The sequence below is a fragment of the Myotis myotis genome, unplaced genomic scaffold (assembly GCF_014108235.1).
Source record: "Myotis myotis isolate mMyoMyo1 unplaced genomic scaffold, mMyoMyo1.p scaffold_m19_p_11, whole genome shotgun sequence".
NCBI lineage: Eukaryota > Metazoa > Chordata > Mammalia > Chiroptera > Vespertilionidae > Myotis > Myotis myotis.
The window spans coordinates 51,953,859-51,973,266 of NW_023416315.1; the positions used below are offsets into that span (position 1 = coordinate 51,953,859).

The 19,408-nt window shown below is 43.8% G+C and overlaps 1 long non-coding RNA gene, 1 pseudogene and 1 gene segment (V, D, J or C); 2 read left to right on the forward strand and 1 right to left on the reverse strand.

Annotated features, from left to right (window-relative positions):
- The window catches only part of LOC118666320, a 117,047-nt gene that overhangs the window by 84,684 nt on the left and 12,955 nt on the right, over nucleotides 1–19,408 (reverse strand).
- LOC118666321 overlaps nucleotides 1–19,408 on the forward strand; it is a 107,801-nt pseudogene that overhangs the window by 66,941 nt on the left and 21,452 nt on the right.
- Nucleotides 5,113–8,899, forward strand: LOC118666326. The gene is made up of 2 exons (XR_004970935.1): nucleotides 5,113–5,371; nucleotides 8,482–8,899. It is a non-coding gene; the product is annotated as an uncharacterized LOC118666326 (long non-coding RNA).

Genomic DNA, 19,408 nt, shown 5'->3' on the forward strand with positions numbered 1-19,408 from the left:
CCCTGGTGATGACCTGTGCCAATGATGTAAGATTCCCTTGCTCTTTCTCCCTATCAGAGAACCATACACACACTGTTGAAAGGGGCCTTGGAAAAGTTCTCATTCGACTCCTAATTTTATAGAAGATACACTGAGGCCTACATCATTTCAAGGATTTAAACGAATATTTTAGACTTCTATAGAAAAGGGGTATATATTTGTGTCATAAAGGGCATTATGGTCAGTTCTTTATCTCTGTGTCATATCCTCAAAGTAACTAATGTAAGTCCTGACAGTTGGTTTTTCTTCTTTATAATGCAAATACCTGCCTAAACTTTGATTGCTGAGGCGTTCACTTCAAATTTGAATAACCCATGGCTAGATACAGGGGCTAGATAAAGAGCCAGGCAACAGGCAGCTTCTCCCTCCCTCTAGCCCCCCAGCCCCAGGCTCTCGGTTGATTTCAATAACTGACCACTTTGAGCTTCCTGCACTTTAAGTTCCTGCTTTATGTTTTAAATTCAACAACGAAGAGTGAGCCCATGAAATACTAGGCCCCCACTCTCTACCCCAATAAAAGCTGAGGCTCTGGCCCATGTGTGCTGAGTCAATAAACCTGTGTCTTTTCAATGTTTCCTGAGGGTTCTTGCTGAGGATGTCTTGCAATCATATTAAGAACCACAATAACCAGCCACAATATTGGTTATCAGGAGGCTGAGCCCAGCGCACGACACTAAGATGACTCATGCTTGTTTATCTCCTAGTGTGTACTCTTGTGTTTGGCTTTTTTTGTTCAACATTATGTTTATGAGATTCACCCATCTATGATTTTGAAAATAATATTTAAATTTTTGCTATATTTTATTCTATTGGATAAATATAACACTGTTTCTCTATTGCATTATTGATGGACATTTGGGTATTTTCCAGTTTGAGGTCATGGTGAATAAAGCTGCTGGGATGGTAAGTTCTTCTCACATCCTTTTCTGTTTCCTCAGAATTCTGAATTATTTCTTGACTTAGTTAATATACAATTACAGATTGGCTTTCTGACTTGTCTAATTTACTACTGATTACTTCCAGGATATTTTTGAATTCAGAAATTATGTTTCTTGTACCTAAGAAACATTATCACTCTTTGATTATAGTTTTCTATAATTATTCTTTCTGGTTAATAGATGTGATGGCTTTTCATAACTTGTTACGGAAACATTTAGTGATATTTTAACTTTTTTGACTTTTATGTTCTACAACAACTCTTACAGCTTGGTCATGGGAATGGGGATTATTAGGAAACTTTACAGCTAAAGAGTGCTTTTTAGTATTAGGAAAAAGTAAATGATTAAGATACTATAATAGAGTGCACAAATCTTAAGTGAACAGTCAAGAGTTTTACAGTGGACACTTTTAAATCAAGTAAGATTTGCCTAGCCGGTATTGCTCAATTGGTTGAGCACCATCCCATGAACCAAAAGGCCCCTGGTTTGATTCCTGGTCAGGGCACATGCCCCCAGGTTTTGGGTTCAATCACCTGTTGGGGCGCATTTTCTCTTTCTCTGTCTCTCTCTCTCTTTTCATGATACAAATAGTTAGATGGTAAATAGATAGATGATAGATAGATGTAGTTTTTAAAACCAACCTAGTGGATCACTGAAGTATCGTGCCATTCCACACAGCATGGTGATGGCAGCAGCTGCGTTGAGTGGCTGGTTAAGGTGGAAGAAAGTGGGCAAGGGTGGGTATTGAGCAGCGTGCCACCTGGCAGTAGAGCAGGGCTCAGACACGTTTGTGCACAGAGGGGAGGGGGCCGTGCTCCACTGTGTCTACACTGCTGGCACAGAGATACACAGCTGTCTGGCTCTTTCGGGTGGATGTCACGGTGAGGGGAAAGAATGGCTTCTTCTCCCGAGAGGCGCCGTAGCCCTCCGCCAGGTCTCCCTGCTGAACGTCCGTCACAACTGTCGAGAAGTAGATCAGTCTCAGCCCTTGCCCTGGGTCCTGCCGGTACCAGTACATGGAGTCATGATCGAAGTTCTGTTCACAGTCCAGGGTCACATCTCGTCCTTCCTCTCTGAGCAGGTATTTTGGGGTCTGAGTGACACCACTACGCACTGTGCCTATGGAAGACAGAGGACAGTTCTGGAAACAAAGCTTAAGAGGGTGCCTAGACTGCTGTTACGAGGGAAAGGCTTAGATCTGGAGTGTGGCACCTTCCGGACAGGAATTTGCTCCCTGAACCCCAGACTCACCTGCTCCCAGGAGACAAAGGGTGATGCAGCACAGCATCTGGGCCATGGTGGGAAGGGAGTCTGCTTGGGCTCCAACCACTTGCAGGAAGACAAATGCAAGAAACTTAGCTCTGGGGATCCCTTGGCTCTGTGTGCAGAATTTGCCAGAAGGCTAGAATGGATAGTGAGAAGGGATCCTGGAGATATCCAGGGCGGGCTTCCTAATTTTTCAGATGAGGAGACAGAATGGAGACCTGAATTACTTGCACCCCATCCCCCTTGTGCCTCCCTCTCTAACATTGATGCTACCTGGCCTGGGTGGGCTGGCCCCCAGCAGAGTGTCACAGCGATTGGCTGATTGGCCGGCTGGTGATTCCTTCCTAGCCATGGTAGGGTTTGATCACTACAGCAGCCTTGTCAGCACTGGTCACTCCAGAATGTGGATTTTATCTTTAGCCCCATTGCGGCCATGGATATATTCTGCTCTAGATCCATCCTGTGCTCATGCCAAGACCCCCTTTCATTCGAGAACCTTCTCTCTGACTGCTTTTACTTTTGTCATTTTTATTCTCTCAGAAGTTTCCCTGTTTCTCTTCAGTGCCCTAGCTAACTTCCATGTGAGTGCTCCTTGAGTATCTTTTAATGGATTCTTCATTTCTTAGATAAGTGTGCTGCTTTCATTTCTTTTCGTTTCTCCCTGTTTTTGACATTTCTGTTCCTAAGTTTTGCACTTCTGGCTTGGGTTGGTTATCTTATCTTCAACGGCTTGCTTGCATATATCTGTTTGGAGTGGAGACTTCAGTTTTTCTTTTGACGCATGGTTGTTTTTCAGGGGAGGCAGTGGAAGGTGAGTTTTTCCCTCTCTCCTATGGATGTTATGTTCCTTTTGTTCATTTTCATAATGTCGGGGTGTTTACAATATAACCAGCTTAATGGGATCCTTTTCCATTGTCCTGGCAAAGTCTGGTCACTTCAGCAAGTTTTGTTTTCATGGGGGGAGGTCCCCTCTTATTTCATGATTCTCTCTTGTTTTGCAGGACTCTAAATTTTCCCTTATTTTTTCTTTTTTCCCTTCACTAAAAGGACAGAAGACCTTTTTTCCTTCCCTTTTGAGTTTTTTTCTCCCTCAGAAGCTTAATATTCAGCTGACCTCCTCTTAAATCCCATGCCTGGCACTTTAAATGGAGTAAGCTTAGAGTCTTAGACCCTCCTCTCTCCTGTTCAGCTCAGGTCTGACTCCAGGGTGACTCCTCAAAGTAGTCACTGCCCCTCTCTGTGCCCCTGGCAGAGAGGGGAAGGACCACACTGTGAAATAATTTCAGAAAATCAAAAGGCAGGAAACACAGCCGAGTAACAGGATTTGTACCCCTTCTTGGTGAAGGTGGACTCCTTTGGTACTTATGCACTTAAATGACTGCATTCATCTGCCTCTTGATTTTCTGAAACTTTTTCACCAAAGCAAATGAAAAGAAACACATACTCTGGATGCCCAACATTTGTTGAGTGATAAGATTTTTAAAAATATTCAATGAGATAACAAAGAGTTTAGATAATAGTTTTCTAATAACTCATCTTCGAAAGTCCAGGCAAATGTATTCAACTCTATTTTCACCATCTCTGGGATAGCCTACAGCTGGAGCTTTAAGTCCCAGCATCCCAGCTACCCAGGTGTTAGTCAACAAAACCAGGATGATTCCAGAATCATTCGGAATAAAAGCCCAGTCCTTTGAGTAACACAAACCTGGTTTTATTTTCCCCCTCTCCCTCCCCCTCTCCCTCTCCCTCCCCCTCTCCCTCTCCCTCTCCCTTGCCCTCTCCCTTACCCTCTCCCTCCCCCTCTTCCTCTCCCTCCCCCTCTCCCCCTCCCTCTCCCTCTCCCCCTCCCTCTCCCTCTCCCTACCCCTCCCCCTCCCATATCCTCCCCCTCTCCCTCCCCCTCCCCTCTCCCTCTCTCTCTCCCTTCCTCCCTCTCTCTCTCTCCCTCTCTCCCAGTTTAAGAAAAACAACAACAACCCTGGAACCATGTTTTCTCATATTGAAAATAAAGACCGCATTTCCTTTGCTTGATTATTTTGCTTTTTCACTAAAATTCAATATCTAAATCATGCAATGGAGAACTTGAAATAGAGTATGAAGTAAAGAAAGGAGAACTGTTAGTCAATAAATATTTAATCTGACAAATTATGTCAACTTTTGCGGATGACAGTCTTAGTTCATGAATATGGACTGGGGGGTTCCTTGCTATTTCTACAGCCCTCTTCTATTCCCACCCTCACCCGGAAAAAATTCCTCACAGGTAATTTGTGCACTAGTCAGATGCCAGGTCCCTTCCTCAGCTGTGGCCTTCTCCCCACCCCCAGCTGGGGCTGTGTCAGGGCGGGGCCTGGAGGAGTTTGTGCCCTGGGAGGATGTGACTCTGAATTGGTGTGGACAAGGAGCTAGCACAGAAATACACTGCAGAGTCGCCCAGCTCTGCCAGCTGGATGTTAAAGAGGCTGGGCCCCTCTTTGGGAAATTCAGCCAAAAAGCGTTTTGTTGGCATTCCTGAGTCGTCCAGGATTTCTCCTCTCCGGAGGTAAATCATAAATTTCAGCCCTTCCTGCAGGAGCTGCCTATACCAGTAGATGTAAATGTGGCCTTTCACTGGGTTGCAACTCAGGTTTGCCTCCTGTCCTCTCCCCAGGACCAGGTGTCTTGGATTCTGGATGACGCTGCTGGCATTCGTGGGACCTCAGAGGAGAAGAGATGGCATGAGACAAAGTCCTGAGGGCAGAGGAAGTTTATAGCTTACAATGAAGTAACCCCAAGGCGAGTGCAAATAGCTTTGAAGTTGCCTGCGTTCATTTAAAAATTCACATGAATTTTGCTTTTTGGTCCATAATGCAATTATTTGTTTTATAGAAATGGCAATATCTTTCAGAAAATCTTTGGGCAACATGGAGGTCAGAGCATATTTGAGGCACAGCTAAAGAGCCACTGACAAAGGCCACTGATGCTGACCCGTTACCCAGAACTCACCTACCCCCAGGAGCCAGATGACCACCCAGCAGCGGAGTATGGTGCCCATGGCTGAGTTGGGCATGAGGGGAGTCCCTGGGCAGTGAAAAGAAGGGTGCTTCCTGCAGCTGCTCAGGGAGCTAGACCTCACAGCTGCCTCCTATGAGGTGGGTCTTCCTGTGACGTCACCATTTCTAATGGATCCTATTGTCTCTGGAGGTGATCTTGCACATCAGTTGAATGGGACATCCTTTTGACTGAACTATACAAACATCCTGGCTTAGTATGTGTTACTATGGGGGCTAATGTGCAGGGAAAGCCAAGAGAGGAGTACAGTGCCTTCATTATTGGTCCTTAGTTTAGGAATGATTAATTTTTACCGTATCCCTCCCCATTTTTTTCTTACCTTCTGTTTCTTTATTTTCATTTCATTGGCTCATGTTATCTTTCCATTTTCTGTTGCTGAGCAGAGGTAGTGACCAGATGTGATATCTAGGTTCACAGCAAAGTGGAGACCAGGGTAACTGGGGAAAAATTAGACTCAGTTTCCTTCTTTCCTCCTTCACCTCAGTCATTTCAAGCATCTCGAGGAACTTTATTTTATGGTTTATAATTTATTTCTCTCATCTCTTATTATTCTATTTGCATTTTTTTTGTTTATCCTCACCTGAGTATATTTTTTTCCATTTATTTTTAAAGAGAGTGGAAGGGAGGGAGAAAAAAAGAGAAACATCAATGTAAGAGAGACATTGATTGGTTGCCTCCCACATGCATCACGACCGGGGCCAGGGATGAACCTGCAACTGAGGTACCTGCCCTTGACCGGGAATCAAACCCAAGACCCTTTGTTTCGTGAGCTGATGCTCTAACCACTGAGAAACACTAGCTGGGGCTGCATTTTTAATATAAGTACCTGTTTTAAAGAACAAATAATAGCAAAATTCAAGCTCTCCCTCTCACCTTGTGTCCCTAGAACAGGGGTCCTCAAACTACGGCCCGCAGGCCACATGCAAATACAAATATTGTATTTGTTCCCGTTTTGTTTTTTTACTTCAAAATAAGATATGTGCAGTGTGCATAGGAATTTGTTCATAGTTTTTTTTAAACTATAGTCCAGCCCTCCAACGGTCTGAGGGACAGTGAACTGGCCCCCTGTTTAAAAAGTTTGAGGACCCCTGCCCTAGATACTATTTGTCTTCCTGTTTTATTCTCTTTAATCACGATGGGTTACTGATGTTTGAGGGGTCTTCCTTCTTTCATCTTTCCTACCCTGTGACATTGAATAAACATTATGTGAAAAGAAGGCATCGTGAAAAGAAGATTCAAAGAAAAACAAGGCAGCCTATTAGAATTTACAGGCTCTTAAAGGAGATGCAATCTATACATCTAGAACCAGCTAGGCTTTGAGTAATAAATAAGATCTGTCAACCTTTAGTGTCCAAGTAATGGCTCAAGGCCTTGCCTTATTAATAGCAGGATCCCAAGGCCTCCCTAAAAAGCTCTCATTATTTTGGGAGGGATTCAGCAGGCTTCCCCAAATATATACTCAATCAAAATGTAGTTGCCAACATCGCTTGGAGTCAGCACAGTTATCTCTCTTGGAAATACTCTAAATTCTCATGAATGCTTTTTTAGAACAATATATTTTTATTGGTTTCAGAGAGGAAGGGAGAGAGAGATAGGAACATCAATGATGAGAGAGCATCATTTGCCTCTTGCACATAACACACTGGGGATCAAGCCCGCAACCTGGGCAATTGAACTATGACCCCCTAGTTTATAGGTCGACATTCAATCACTGAGTCAAGCCAGCTGGGCTGCTCACGAATGCTTTTGATGGAAATGCCATCACTGGGCTCCCATGCCTGTCTCAAGGGACGTTTCCTTGGTGCTGTTAGAACCACTAATGCTCAGGCTGCCAGGGCAGTGTTGGAGTTTACAGAGATGTGGGGACATGAGTTGTCTCCTCCTCATCTCTGAGGTGATGTTGTTACTTAGGCCCCAAAGCAACCCTTCTTATCAGCAGAATCTAGCCAAGCAACTTGTGAATAGTTCCATCAGTTTCTGATTGGTTACCAGTCAAAGAGGTTAGATAAGGACAGATGCCTTACCATGAGATTTTACTCTCCACTCCTCGTTATTGCATGTTCCAAAGCAAACCTCTCTCTGTCTTAGCTAGATCAAACATTGTGATGAGTATGCAACAGATGCAGGCAGCAAAGCATTGTGTTGGAATCTACAATGGTCATATACATTATTGTCCACATTGGGGCCCTTTAATATGTGAAAGAGGGTGCTATTCATAATGATGCCAGGACAGCAGGCCTGAACCAGGAGGGCCATGGTAAAGCCTTTGATCGCCTTACAAAGATGACTTTCTGACACGCTCCTTTCCTGCCATCTGGCGGCAGTGGGGGAGATTGCAAGGAATGAATATGTACCATTTTCAATAGGAATGATGTATAATGTCTCTCCCAACCAGATGTTCTCTGGATCCGTGTAACCTACATGTCCAATATGTTCAGTTATTGCCAGATTGTCGTGGCATGCCTTCCACAGCAATTCCTTATGGTCACGCGGGAAAAACAGAGCTCTATCCTGAGAATAGTCATGTTGGACCTTAGAGACCAAATAGTGCAAGTCTCATATTTTAAAAAGGAGAAACACCGAGTCCCAGAGAGCTGAGAGCACTTGTCTTACAGCTAAAAAAAAAATAAAATAAAATAAGAATTCAGAGTTGATTAGGAATAAGGTTTCCTGACTTTGATTCCAGTGTCTGTGGCCCTGAAGCAGCTGAGTGTTCAAATTTATGAAATAAAAGTCCATGCTCCTTGGGCAACTGTGCAAGGATCTGAGGTTTGAATTTCCTGGAATAATCCTGGAGTGAGGGTCATTTACCAGTGTTTTTTTCTTTCTTCCGCTTCCCCTTCCCTTTGAGAGGTTTGTGGTATCTGCACTCCCACAGTTATTGCCATTTAGTCACTGCCCTGAGAGCGTGGCAGTCTTGTGAGGAGGCACCCCTGTGGGAAAAGGATGTAACACACCTGCCGTAGTCAGCATTCTGTTGTTCCACAGAAAAGTCAGCGCATCTGTGGGGTACATCGATGGGGTGAGACTGCAGGGGGGATGTGTTTGAGATTAAATCAGTAGGAAGTTCTCAGTGTTTTGGTCATGTCAACCTCAGATATCTGGTCTCCGTTCTTGAACATTTTTTATTGGGAGGCTGTATTGATAAACTTGGAACCCACAGACTGCCTGATTCTGCATTATTCTGTAGGAATTTGAGAAGCCCAGAAGCATGCCCAACACAATCATTGAAGGGACAAGTTACCGTCTTGCTCTCTGCTGGTAGCAGCCAGAGATGCCTCAGTCAACCTGGTTCTTCCTTCTGAGGCAAGAAGATGAGGAAGGGATCTTTTCAAGTGTCTTCCTGGAGTTTGGGAAGAGGAAGAAGCCGGCCATCAAGTTTGAGCCCCGGAGAGGACTGACTCAGCCTCCCTGTGCCAGCACCACCGAGGCACAGAGATACAGAGCTGAGCCTCCCAGCTCTGTGGCCTGGACCTTCAGGGTGTGCAATAGCTTCCATTTTGTCTTTCAATTGAGAATCATTCCTTGGGCATCCCAGTGTTTTGCTATTGGGAGGAAATCAGACATTTCATTTCCTGCCTGAGATTTTGTCGATACCAGTAAACAAATATGTAACTAGAAATTGGGTCACATCTCAGAATCACCCCCTGTCCCATCTTTGTGATGTTGTAGCTGGGAGTCTGGCTGCTTCAGGGTTGGAGAAGAGAGAAGCCACAGAGAGTGAAGGGTAGCCCAAGGAAAACATCTTCTACCCAAATTCCCATGCACTCCCCAGCTCTCCCACCCCCAGGAGACAGAGGGTCACCCAGCAGAGAAGCCTGGTGTCCATGGCAAGATCAGCAGGGGATGAGGCTTTCCCAGCAATGGGTTCTGATGCACAGCAGCAAAGAGTTCCCTTGGCCCCACAGGGTGGGATCTGGCCATGACATCATAGTCCCTGGCAAAGCCCACAGCCTCAGAGCACCTTCTGTAGGAGAGGAAGAATCCTTGGTCCAAATGTGTGTTTATTTTGATGCATGGGTAATGTCAACTGGCTCCAACTCATGCCAAGGTTCTCAGGGAAGTTTAAGTTTAAGGAAAGCATAAGAGGACGTGGGAAAGGGAAAAATAATAAGTAGAAAGAGAAAGAGCAAGAAGAAAATGGTTGAGCACTACACTAGGATTGAAATTTATCAATGTCATAAAGTTCTCTTGGCAGAATTCTCAAATGTTAGCATGAACAAAAATCACCAGGAGTGTGGCAAAATTACATCTATTCTGATAGCCCACCCCCAGAAGGTTAGACTCTGACATCTGACCCAGTCCCAGAGTCTACCTGTTTAACCTACACCTCAGGTGATACTGAGGCTTGTTGCCTCAGACCACACTTAAACATTTTTTGAGTAGAGACTTTTAATAAGCCACACTAACAAAAAAGGCCACTTAGTGTATTGAACTGGAATGTTACAATTTAAGGAGAACATGAGAAAATTTTCTGAGAAAGGAAATTTTTAATAGATAGATTTAGGTTCTGGAAACTGCATTTAAAAAAGAATAGATGGCCCTGGCCGTATGGTTCAGTTGGTTGGGCATCATCCCATGCACCAAAAGGTGACAGATTATTGGTTTGATTTCCAGTCAGAACACATGCCTGAGTTGTGGGCTCGATCCCCAGTAGAGGGTGTACAGAAGACAGCTGATCAATGTTATGCTCTCAAGTTGATGTTTCTCTTTCTCTCCCTTCCTCTCTGTTTAAAATTCAATAAAATGTATTTTTTAAAAGAATCGATAGCCCTGGTGGGTGTGGCTCAGTTGGATGGAGCATCATCATTGTCTCATACACCAAAAAGTGGCAGGTTCAATTCCTGGTCAAGGCACATGCCTAGATTGTGGGTTTCAACCTGCTTGGGGTGTGTTTGGGAGGCAATCGATTGATGTTTCTCTCTCTCTCTCTCTCTCTCTCTCTCTCTCTCTCTCTCTCTCTCTCTCTCTCTCTCTCCTGCCTTCCTCCCTCTAAAATAAATAAATAAATAAATAAATTAATTAATTAATTAATTAAAAGAATAGAGGAAAACATGAAAACTAATTGAAAACAATTTGAATAAAGCTGAGAGAAGAGAAATTTCAGCAGAGATGCAAAAGTAAGTCTTTGGTCTAGTAAATATATAATTTTTTTTAAAATCCTCACCCAAGGACATGCTAAAAGAGAGGAAGGAGGTGGGTAGAGAAACATTGGCTGCCTTCTGCATGAACCCTGACTGGGGATCGAACCCTCATTCCAGGCAGATGCCCTGACCGGGATTAAACCTGCCACCTTTTGGTGTATGGGACGATGCTTAACCAACCAAGCCACTCGACTGGGCATAAGTACATGATTTTACTCTTTAGGAGGATAGTTTCACACGAATGGAAATAGTCCAAGAAAAAGCTGAGAATAGCATTCAAAGGAGTGGCTCCTCTGTGAGGAAAGCAGAGTGGTGTCACCAAGACTGGATTTGGAGAGGAACAAAAATGGACACTGAGAAGCACTCACTCTTGAGCCCTGAAAAGAGACTTAAAACAAGAAGCCATAACACTAGATAGACCATAAAGGTGAGAGCTTCTATTTCAAGGGGTCAGAATGAAAAGCAGTGAATTTGGACTTCTGGGAGTAGGACAGCTAGGTTTAGCTTATATTGAAATAAGAACAGATGGGACTAGAAAGAGTATATAAACAACTCTAAAACATAGTAGTGGGTGATATAGAAATGACAAGTTTGTAAACAGAATGGAGCATCAAATTTTAGCAGAGCTACTTAGAACTCTGTCACTGCTCCATGTAATGGAATCACCTCCCTAAGTGGGGTTAATGCCAGAATGCCTCCTTGCTGGTAAATGCATTTTCCTCATTACAATTTGGATCACGTCCCTGAGGGTTTTTCCTTTGTCTGCATCAACTTTCAATAGGTATTTTGTCACTGAGAACAGATTAGTCTGTCACTTCCCTCGGCTCCATAGACACCAATTAGTGACTTTGTAGAGTCTAAAATTGTCATACTGACATGTTTTTTGCATTACCTGGATTCAACTTCTTAAAAAGAAATTCACCAGAGTCTCTACTTGGTCTGACATTATTCTAAAAACTGAGGATTTACTAGCAATTGCCGCTCTAATTCCTTCTTTTTTCCTAGGTTCTCTGTGTCCAGCAAATGTATTAATCATCCTTCATTCCCCACTTGTGATGGGTACCCATTGGGTGTCCTGGCCCCTAGTTAGAGAATGCCTCTCTTTGAAACCCTTGATCCATAAGGTCAAAGTGGCAGGTCACACGCTGCCATGTTGTTCAAAATAACCCACCCTCTTGGCTAAAAGTGAGTTTTCCAAGAGTGTGTTCTTCAGTAAACAGGATCATTTTTGTTTTGTTTTGTTTTCTAGATTTCTAATCTAGCATGAATGAAAGTCATGTTGGTCCTTCTCAATGTGGCTGAAGGGCTGACGTCTGAATCTATGATCCTCTACCCAGTAGGAGATCTAAGAAAGGGAGAAGACAATTAATAACAAGGAAGAGTATGGGGCCAACAGGGTGGGATAGCAAGTGTGTTGTCAAATTAGCCTTGTGATGATTCTAGGACTTCCTTCCAGTTTGTTCTTGAGAAATTTCTATGTCCTCCTTTTGGTTCCATGAGATACACATTTAGCCTTGCAACAAATTCCCCTTTGGCATAAGCTGGCTCTAGTTAGCTTTTGTTATTTCCTTTCAACCTAGTATACCACCAGCTTCCTGAGCTGGGCCCAGCATGAGTTTGTGCACTAAGGTTCACTAATATTTAACACTGTGTGTTCACTGCTGGCACACAGATACATGGCTGAGTCCTGCAGCTCTGTACCGTGGATCTCCAGGATACAGGCTGAGTTCTGGGGACACTCAGCTGAAAATCTCTCCTCGGGCATCTCTGCTTCAAGGATATTTTTGTACTGAAAGGACACCAAGAACTTGAACTCTTTCTTCAGGATCTGTCGATACCAGAAAACATAATCGTGCCCCTTTTGGGGGACACAATACATTTTCACATTCTGTCCTTTCCTTCGATCAGGTGTCCTGGAGTCTGGGTGACTTCTGCAACAACGGAGCCTGTGAAGAAAGCAGACAGAAATTGGAGACTTAGCCCGTGAGCGACTCTGATGACATGGACGGAGGCTTAGAACAGGGAGCTGACAATTTCAGAACAGGGACTGACCTGCACCCAGGAGACAAAGGACCATGGAGCAGATGGCCGTGGTGCGCATGGCAGAATGAGGACACGAACAGAGTCGGGTGTCTGCCTCTTAGGCTTTCTTGTCCCCCGAAAGCAGCTACTCTGAGACGTGATCACTTCATAGAACCTAATAGTCTTTCTATGAAGATGTCACCCCCCCCCACCCACCCAGCACCCACTCAGAGAGAGCAGGGAATCACTCTCAGAGAAGTGGGCCACTGTCCCGGCCCCTCACTCTGGAGCTGGGGTGCAGAGTTCTGTCCATGGAGAGAGGCAGGCCACAGGCATGCTTGACTTGGACTTAAGGACTTGCCAGGCCTTACTGACCTTTTCTTACGTGTATACTGCAACCTATGTCCTCCTTTTCTTCCTTCATTGCTCCATTCTTTTCTTTTTTTTATTTTTAATTATGTTTTAATTGATTTCAGAGAAGAAGGGAGACAGAGAGAGAGATAGAAACATCAGTGATGAGAGAGAATCTTTGATCGGCTACCTCCTGCATGCCCCCTACTAGGGATCGAGCCCACAATCAGGGCCATGCCCTGACCAGGAATTGAATCATAACTTCCTGGTTCATAGGTCAGTGCTCTATCACTGAGCCACACCAGCCTGGCCTTGTTTTCTTTTCCTCCCTTTCTCCTTCCCTCTCTCCTCATGAGGGTCAGATTTGCATCTTGGTCTGATGGTTCTCTCAGCCTCCTCAGCTTCCTTCCCATTTTCTCTCATAGGCATTTTCTAACCCAGGCTTGGCATCTAATTCTTGGAGGACCTTACTTAATGCATATAGAGCAAACTCTAGTAATTTTAATGTATATATAATTTTAATATATCTTACAAGGCCCCACATCTAGCTTTTGATATGAGTCCTATCTGTGCCACTTAAATAGTTCATAGATTTACATCAGGCAAAATAGTTAGACGTGTTATGAATAATGCATGCCCCAGGCAATACATGTCTCTCAATCTGGAACAAGTTCTCAGTAGTTCTAATTCTCCTTACTTGATAAGAAACCTGTGAGATGGTCTGGACATGCCTATGAGGGCACATTCTTCTCCTTAGGGAGAGGATTCATGGGAGGAGTCTACTTCCTGCCTGGGCCTGCCCTTTAATATATTGCTAAGTCCCCAACTTAGATTAAAAAACAGTAAGAATAACAATGTCACTATTTCTCTACTGAAGAGAACAGAATGGGTGATTAAAGTGATTCTGGGAAAACACCACAAACTGAATGTCAGGTGAGGATAGCCACCTTTCCACTCTTGGTTTAACTGTCAATGGTTTTTGTAGGTTTAGGCCCAACTTCCAACTGCAAAGGAGATAATGACAGCCATAAACCCACTTCCTATTGCTGGTGTGTGTGTGTGTGTGTGTGTGTGTGTGAGTGTGTGTGTGTGGGGGTGGGGGGTGTCTAGAGAGGGCTCTTGGATTTGGAAACAGGTTTATGAGCAGAGAGGAGGTTATGCTCTAGCTCTGTGTACTTGCTGCTGGCACAGAGATACACTGCGGAGTCCCCCAAGCCTGGTGAGCGGATACGCAGAGAACAGAAAGAAGTATTAGGCCGGCTGGGTTGGAAGTTGTCCGAGGTGTCTGTTTCATTGTTAAAATCCTGATCATAGTAGTAGAACAGCAGCTTTGGGGCTTGGTTCAGCTTCTGTTGGTACCAGTACATGAGCTCATGATTTAGGCCCTGAGAGCAACTCAGGGTCACTGGTTTTCCCATCCTGGTAACCTGGTATCTTGGGTTCTGGGTGACTATGGCACCCATGTAACCTGCAGAAAAAGAAGAAACATTTAGAGATAAGAGGGGAACTCATGTTGCTGCCATAAAAGAAAGGCACAAAACTGAGGACATCATGGCTTTAATAAAAACTGTGCTTCTGACCAGGACTCACCTACTCCAAGGAGACAAAGGGCCACACAGTGGAGAAGCCTGGGACCCATGGCAGGGCCAGAACAGGAATGGGGCATCTGTCTGTTCCACATTCTGATCTCTGGGTTGAGAGGTGGGAGCTTTGAGAGTCCATGGTCTCTGATAGGTAGTTCTACCTGTGATGGCAGTGCTGATGTTGACATCACCAAGGATGGGTCCCTTCTTGTGATATTATGCACAGCTTCCTACTTGGCAGGGGCCTGGGCTTAGCTGGGTCAGGTATGAGGCAAATGTGATGTTTTCTTATCTGTCCTGCTTCCAATATCTGCCCCACGTTCATCCATCTCCATCTCATTCCTCCTTACTTACATTCTAAAAGCAGTTCAGAGGTTCCTCAATACATGAATAGCTTTTGCTCCAGTTTAGCTGATAAACCTATTGAGCTAATGTCTTTATTTTATTATCCACATCATTGATGAATGAAAGGTATCTGCCAACTGCCCCACCTTTATAAATAGAAATCAATTTCTGGAATTCCTCTATCTTTATCCACTTTTCAGAGCATATCAAGGAAATCCTCTACAACTTTTGGCTATGGTGACACCATAATGCCTCCTGGTAGCCAGTACAAAAGTTTCTAGAACAGCCTTCCTGCATTGCCCAAAGATCTGAGCAATCAGGTGAGACACAAGAGGGCTTAAAGATGTATCTAGTCTGATATATATATAAAATTTACTGAAGTGACATTGTTCTGCTCCTACTAGATCCATATCCCTCAAACCAAGCACAACACCAGGGTACTGGCAAGCCTCACTAAAAATAACATGGCCCTATTGTGACAACTGGAATTGACCTCAAAAATGTTGGTTGACACATATTTACATATCATGCTAACCCATGTTTTTTTCCATTAAAAAATCAGACCCTATGGAGAAAGGAAAATTAGCTTTAATCTGTAGTCAGTGACCTGGCTATTCCACTCAAATATGAGATTTTAAAAAAGTATTTGGAAATGTGTTTGTGCTGGACAAATGGAACCTAAACTTAGCGTCATTGCCAGCACTATTAGGGAGCAACCTAAAAACCAGCAATAAATGAGATTTGATTCACTATTTTTATTTCACTACGAAGACATTTAAATTATGATAAGCAGGAATATGAGAATATGGCCACAGAGTCACAATTTCTTTTAGATCAGAACAGCGAGTTGGGCAAGAATTACACCAGGGTAACACATACACACTAAAGAAACAGAAATGATAGACTGAGGTCTGTGTGAGGAGCCCCAGACATGCCTCAGATCACAAATGTATCACAAATATTCTTGTATTTCAAGAGTTAATTCTGGTTCTTCCTCTCCTCTCCTCTGCTCATGGGAAGAATTCTGCTGAGGGTGGGGAGAGGGTACGGTTTTGCACAGGAAGGGGGCCTGACCCTGAAGCACTGGGTTGAGGCTGCTGGCACAGAAATTAACAACGCAGTCCTCTGGCCATGCAGGCTGGACCTTCAGGGTGGAAAATGTCCCTTTGGTCCACTCTCCTGAGAACCGATCGGCAGGCATCCCTGATTTGTCCTGTACATACTCTCGCAGGAAGCAGACTAGAAATGTTATTGCTTTCCCTATGGCATGTTGGTACCATAAGAGTCTCATGTCCAGAAATTGGGTCCCATCTCAGAGTCACAGCTTGTTCCTTCCCTATAACCCTGTGGCTGGGAAACTGAGTGACTCCAGCCGATGTGTGTCCTGTGGGAAAGGACAGGAACGTAGAACACATGACAAGAGTGGACTGGGCAAAGGCAAAGTGGAGATATTCAAACGTACAAGGACTTACTTGCTCCCAGGAGACAAAGGCACACTAAACTGAGAAGCCTGCACACCATGACAGGATCCAAATAAAAGTAAGAACTTTTCCCGATGACAGAACTTGTAAGTATGAGCAAAAATGAGAGCAAATCTGTGTCCCCTTGGCGCCATAAGGTGTGTCCTGGCAATGACATCACCATACCAGCCAATGCCTATTGTCTCAGGAGCGCCCTCTAGGGAAGAAGAAGCATAGAAGGAAGAGCAAAGTTTCTCTGAACAAGTTTATCTTTTGAGGGTGATGAAAAACCAATGCCAATAAGTTGCCAACAACCTTGACCTGTTTCTGCATTTAAATAGGTATCTTCTTATATGTTCACAAAAAAAGTTGACCAAAGTAAAGAATGCAACTTACTTTCCTGGTTCTGGTCGCTGGGTCAATAATTTTTATCCTTTTAGAACAAAATGTAAGGTCTTGAAATGTGTCTGAAATGTAACAGATGCCCTATACATTTTTTTGTTTAATTATGTGAATTAATTAAGATGTACCATGGATGCTATCTTGATGAACCAGGTGGCTTTCTAGGACAGGTGACGTGGTGTTCAGATAGCAATGACCAGTGATGGCTTGCATTGAACAGGCAGACTTCCAGTTAGATAAGGGATAGAAAGAATTCAAATATTTAGGAAGAGTTAAAACACATCCAAAGAAAATTGTACCTGGATCTACCAAGTTTCTATTCTTCTAGTTATTTGCATGTGTGTTCTGGAAATGAAAAAAGTGAAATGTTACATGCAAGTTGAAATTCCTGGTATTAAAAGTGAATGTCTAGGAATGTAAAATGGCACAGTCATGCTGGAAAATAATTGGGTAGTTTCCTTAAAAAATAAGACTATATTTAATGACTTAGAATTGTCAGATCTCAGAGGGGAGGGAGGTGGAGAGGACTGAAAAAGATCAACCAAAAAACATATATGCATAGCCATGGATACAGACAATAATGTGATGAATGCCTGGGGTGCAGGGGTAGGAGGGGGCTGGGTAGAGGGAGGCAGAGGTGGGGGGATGGGAGATATCTGTAATACTGTCAACAATAAAAAAATTACTTAGAACTGCTTGCACACTTAGTGCCAATGTCGATTTCCTGGTCTTAATATTTTAGTATTAGAGGCCCAATGCATGAAATCATGCAGGGAGGTGGGGGGGGGGGTTGTTCCTCAGCCTGGCATGCGCCCTCTCTTAATCGGGGACCCTTCACTCCTAACCATCCACCTGCTCGCTCTTTACTGCTTGGCTCACAGCTCCTTAGTGCTGCTGTGGAGGCTCACCAGCCATGAACCAGGCTTCTGGCTGAGCAGCACTCCAGCTGTGGGAGAGCACTGACCACAAGGGGGCAGCTCCTGCATTGAGTGTCTGCCCCCTGGTAGTCAATGTGCATCACAGCTATTGATCTGTCATTCTGGTTGTTCCACCATAATGGTCACTGGGCTTTTATTATGTAGATAATTATGGAGATGCAATCATTGGTGGAAACTGGATGAAGGGTATACTGGATTCCTTTGTTTACTTAGCAACTTCCTATGAATCTGCAACTATTTTCAAATAATAAGTTTTTCAAAAAGAAGACCTCTGAAAATGTGGGGGGAAAAAGGTGTTTTGTTACAAATAGGAGCACAGTTATGGAAAAGTTACCATGAGAGGGGTTTAGAAGAAATTGGAAAGGAATGAGCAGATCTGAGGATATAGCCATGGTACCATTTAAACATTCTGATAATGAAGGCAAAGGCACAACCACTAATCATGAACTGAGATAATCCAGCCTAGATAATGGCCCTTTCACAGTTCTTGTCTTCCATAGGGAGAGGTAGAACACCAAACCCAGGCCCATGCTCTGACACAGTTGAGTCTGGAAAGACGCTGAGGATGGCTGGGGTGAGAAGGGGAAACAGGAGGGTTTCTGCACTGGGAGGAGATGACTCTGCAGCGCTGTGGCTAAGCTGCTGGCACAGAGGTACACGGCTGAGTCCCCGGCTTCTGTGGGCTGGATCTTCAGAGTGGAGAATGATCCATTAGGCATCTTAACTGAGAATCGATCCTTGGGCATCCCTGTCTCATCAACAGGAGCTTGATTAAGGAAATAAGTTAGAAACTTCAGTCCCTGTAGTGAGGTCTGTCTGTACCAGTAAAGGCTGTCATGGCCAGAAATTGGTTTACAGCTCAGGATTACTTCTTGTCCAATCTTTGTCACCTTGTGGCTGGGTGTCTGGGTGACTCCAGCATCTAAGAGCCCTGAGGAAGTAGACAGAGTTTGGGAACAAGATAAGGAACATAAAAGAAATCAGAATTGGGAATATTTTAAAAATGCAGAATACTTATTTCTGGGGACTCACCTACTCCCAGGAGACAAAGGGTGATACAGCTGAGGAGCCTGTCGGCCATGGCTGGGTGGGGCAGGAGGAGGCTTCCCCCAGAGAGGGCCCTTGTGGGCATGAACAGAGGGGAGAGTGTCTTGGCAGTGACATTGCGCTCTGTCACTACTCATAGGCCCTCCTCCCAAAGGTGAACATGGATTCTCTACAGAAGATCCATTGAAGAACTATCCTGGATGTGGCCCCAGCACATGGGCCTTTTCTGGTGAGAAATGCCAGTTGTTTCTCTGGCCTTTATCACCCTGTGCTGTTCCTCTTTTGCACATTTCTTTTCATTATATCTGAGAATTTTTCTTTAAAAAAAGAGAATTCCTATGCCCTGAAAGAATTTTGGGGAGTAATATTTTACAAGTTACCTTGGTAATAAATGAGACAAATTTATATATAACACAAAGGTAGGCATCACCCCCTGTCCTCCTTCCAATGCCACTTTGTTGAATTATCAGTAGAAGAACTTGATCTGTAAATATTCATAGATTTGTCCTGGCTCATATGAATTTATAATAAAAAATAGCATATGTGAACAACATATGTTTTGTTTTTATAAAAGAAGAAACATCCTCTATGCATTATCTTGTAATTTCTAAAATTTGACAAAATATATGAAAAGTCCTACATACCAGTAGAGATGAATTCATCTCTGTTTGCCTTCTTTCTTTATTTATATAAATGTTTTTGCATAAGTGGGATCATATCATATTTTTTGAGCTTCATTATTTAATAATTGTTTGGTTACAAAGTTTCTGATATTGAATAAAAAGATACCACCAGACCACCAGATTAGAGGGAATCGATTCTTTA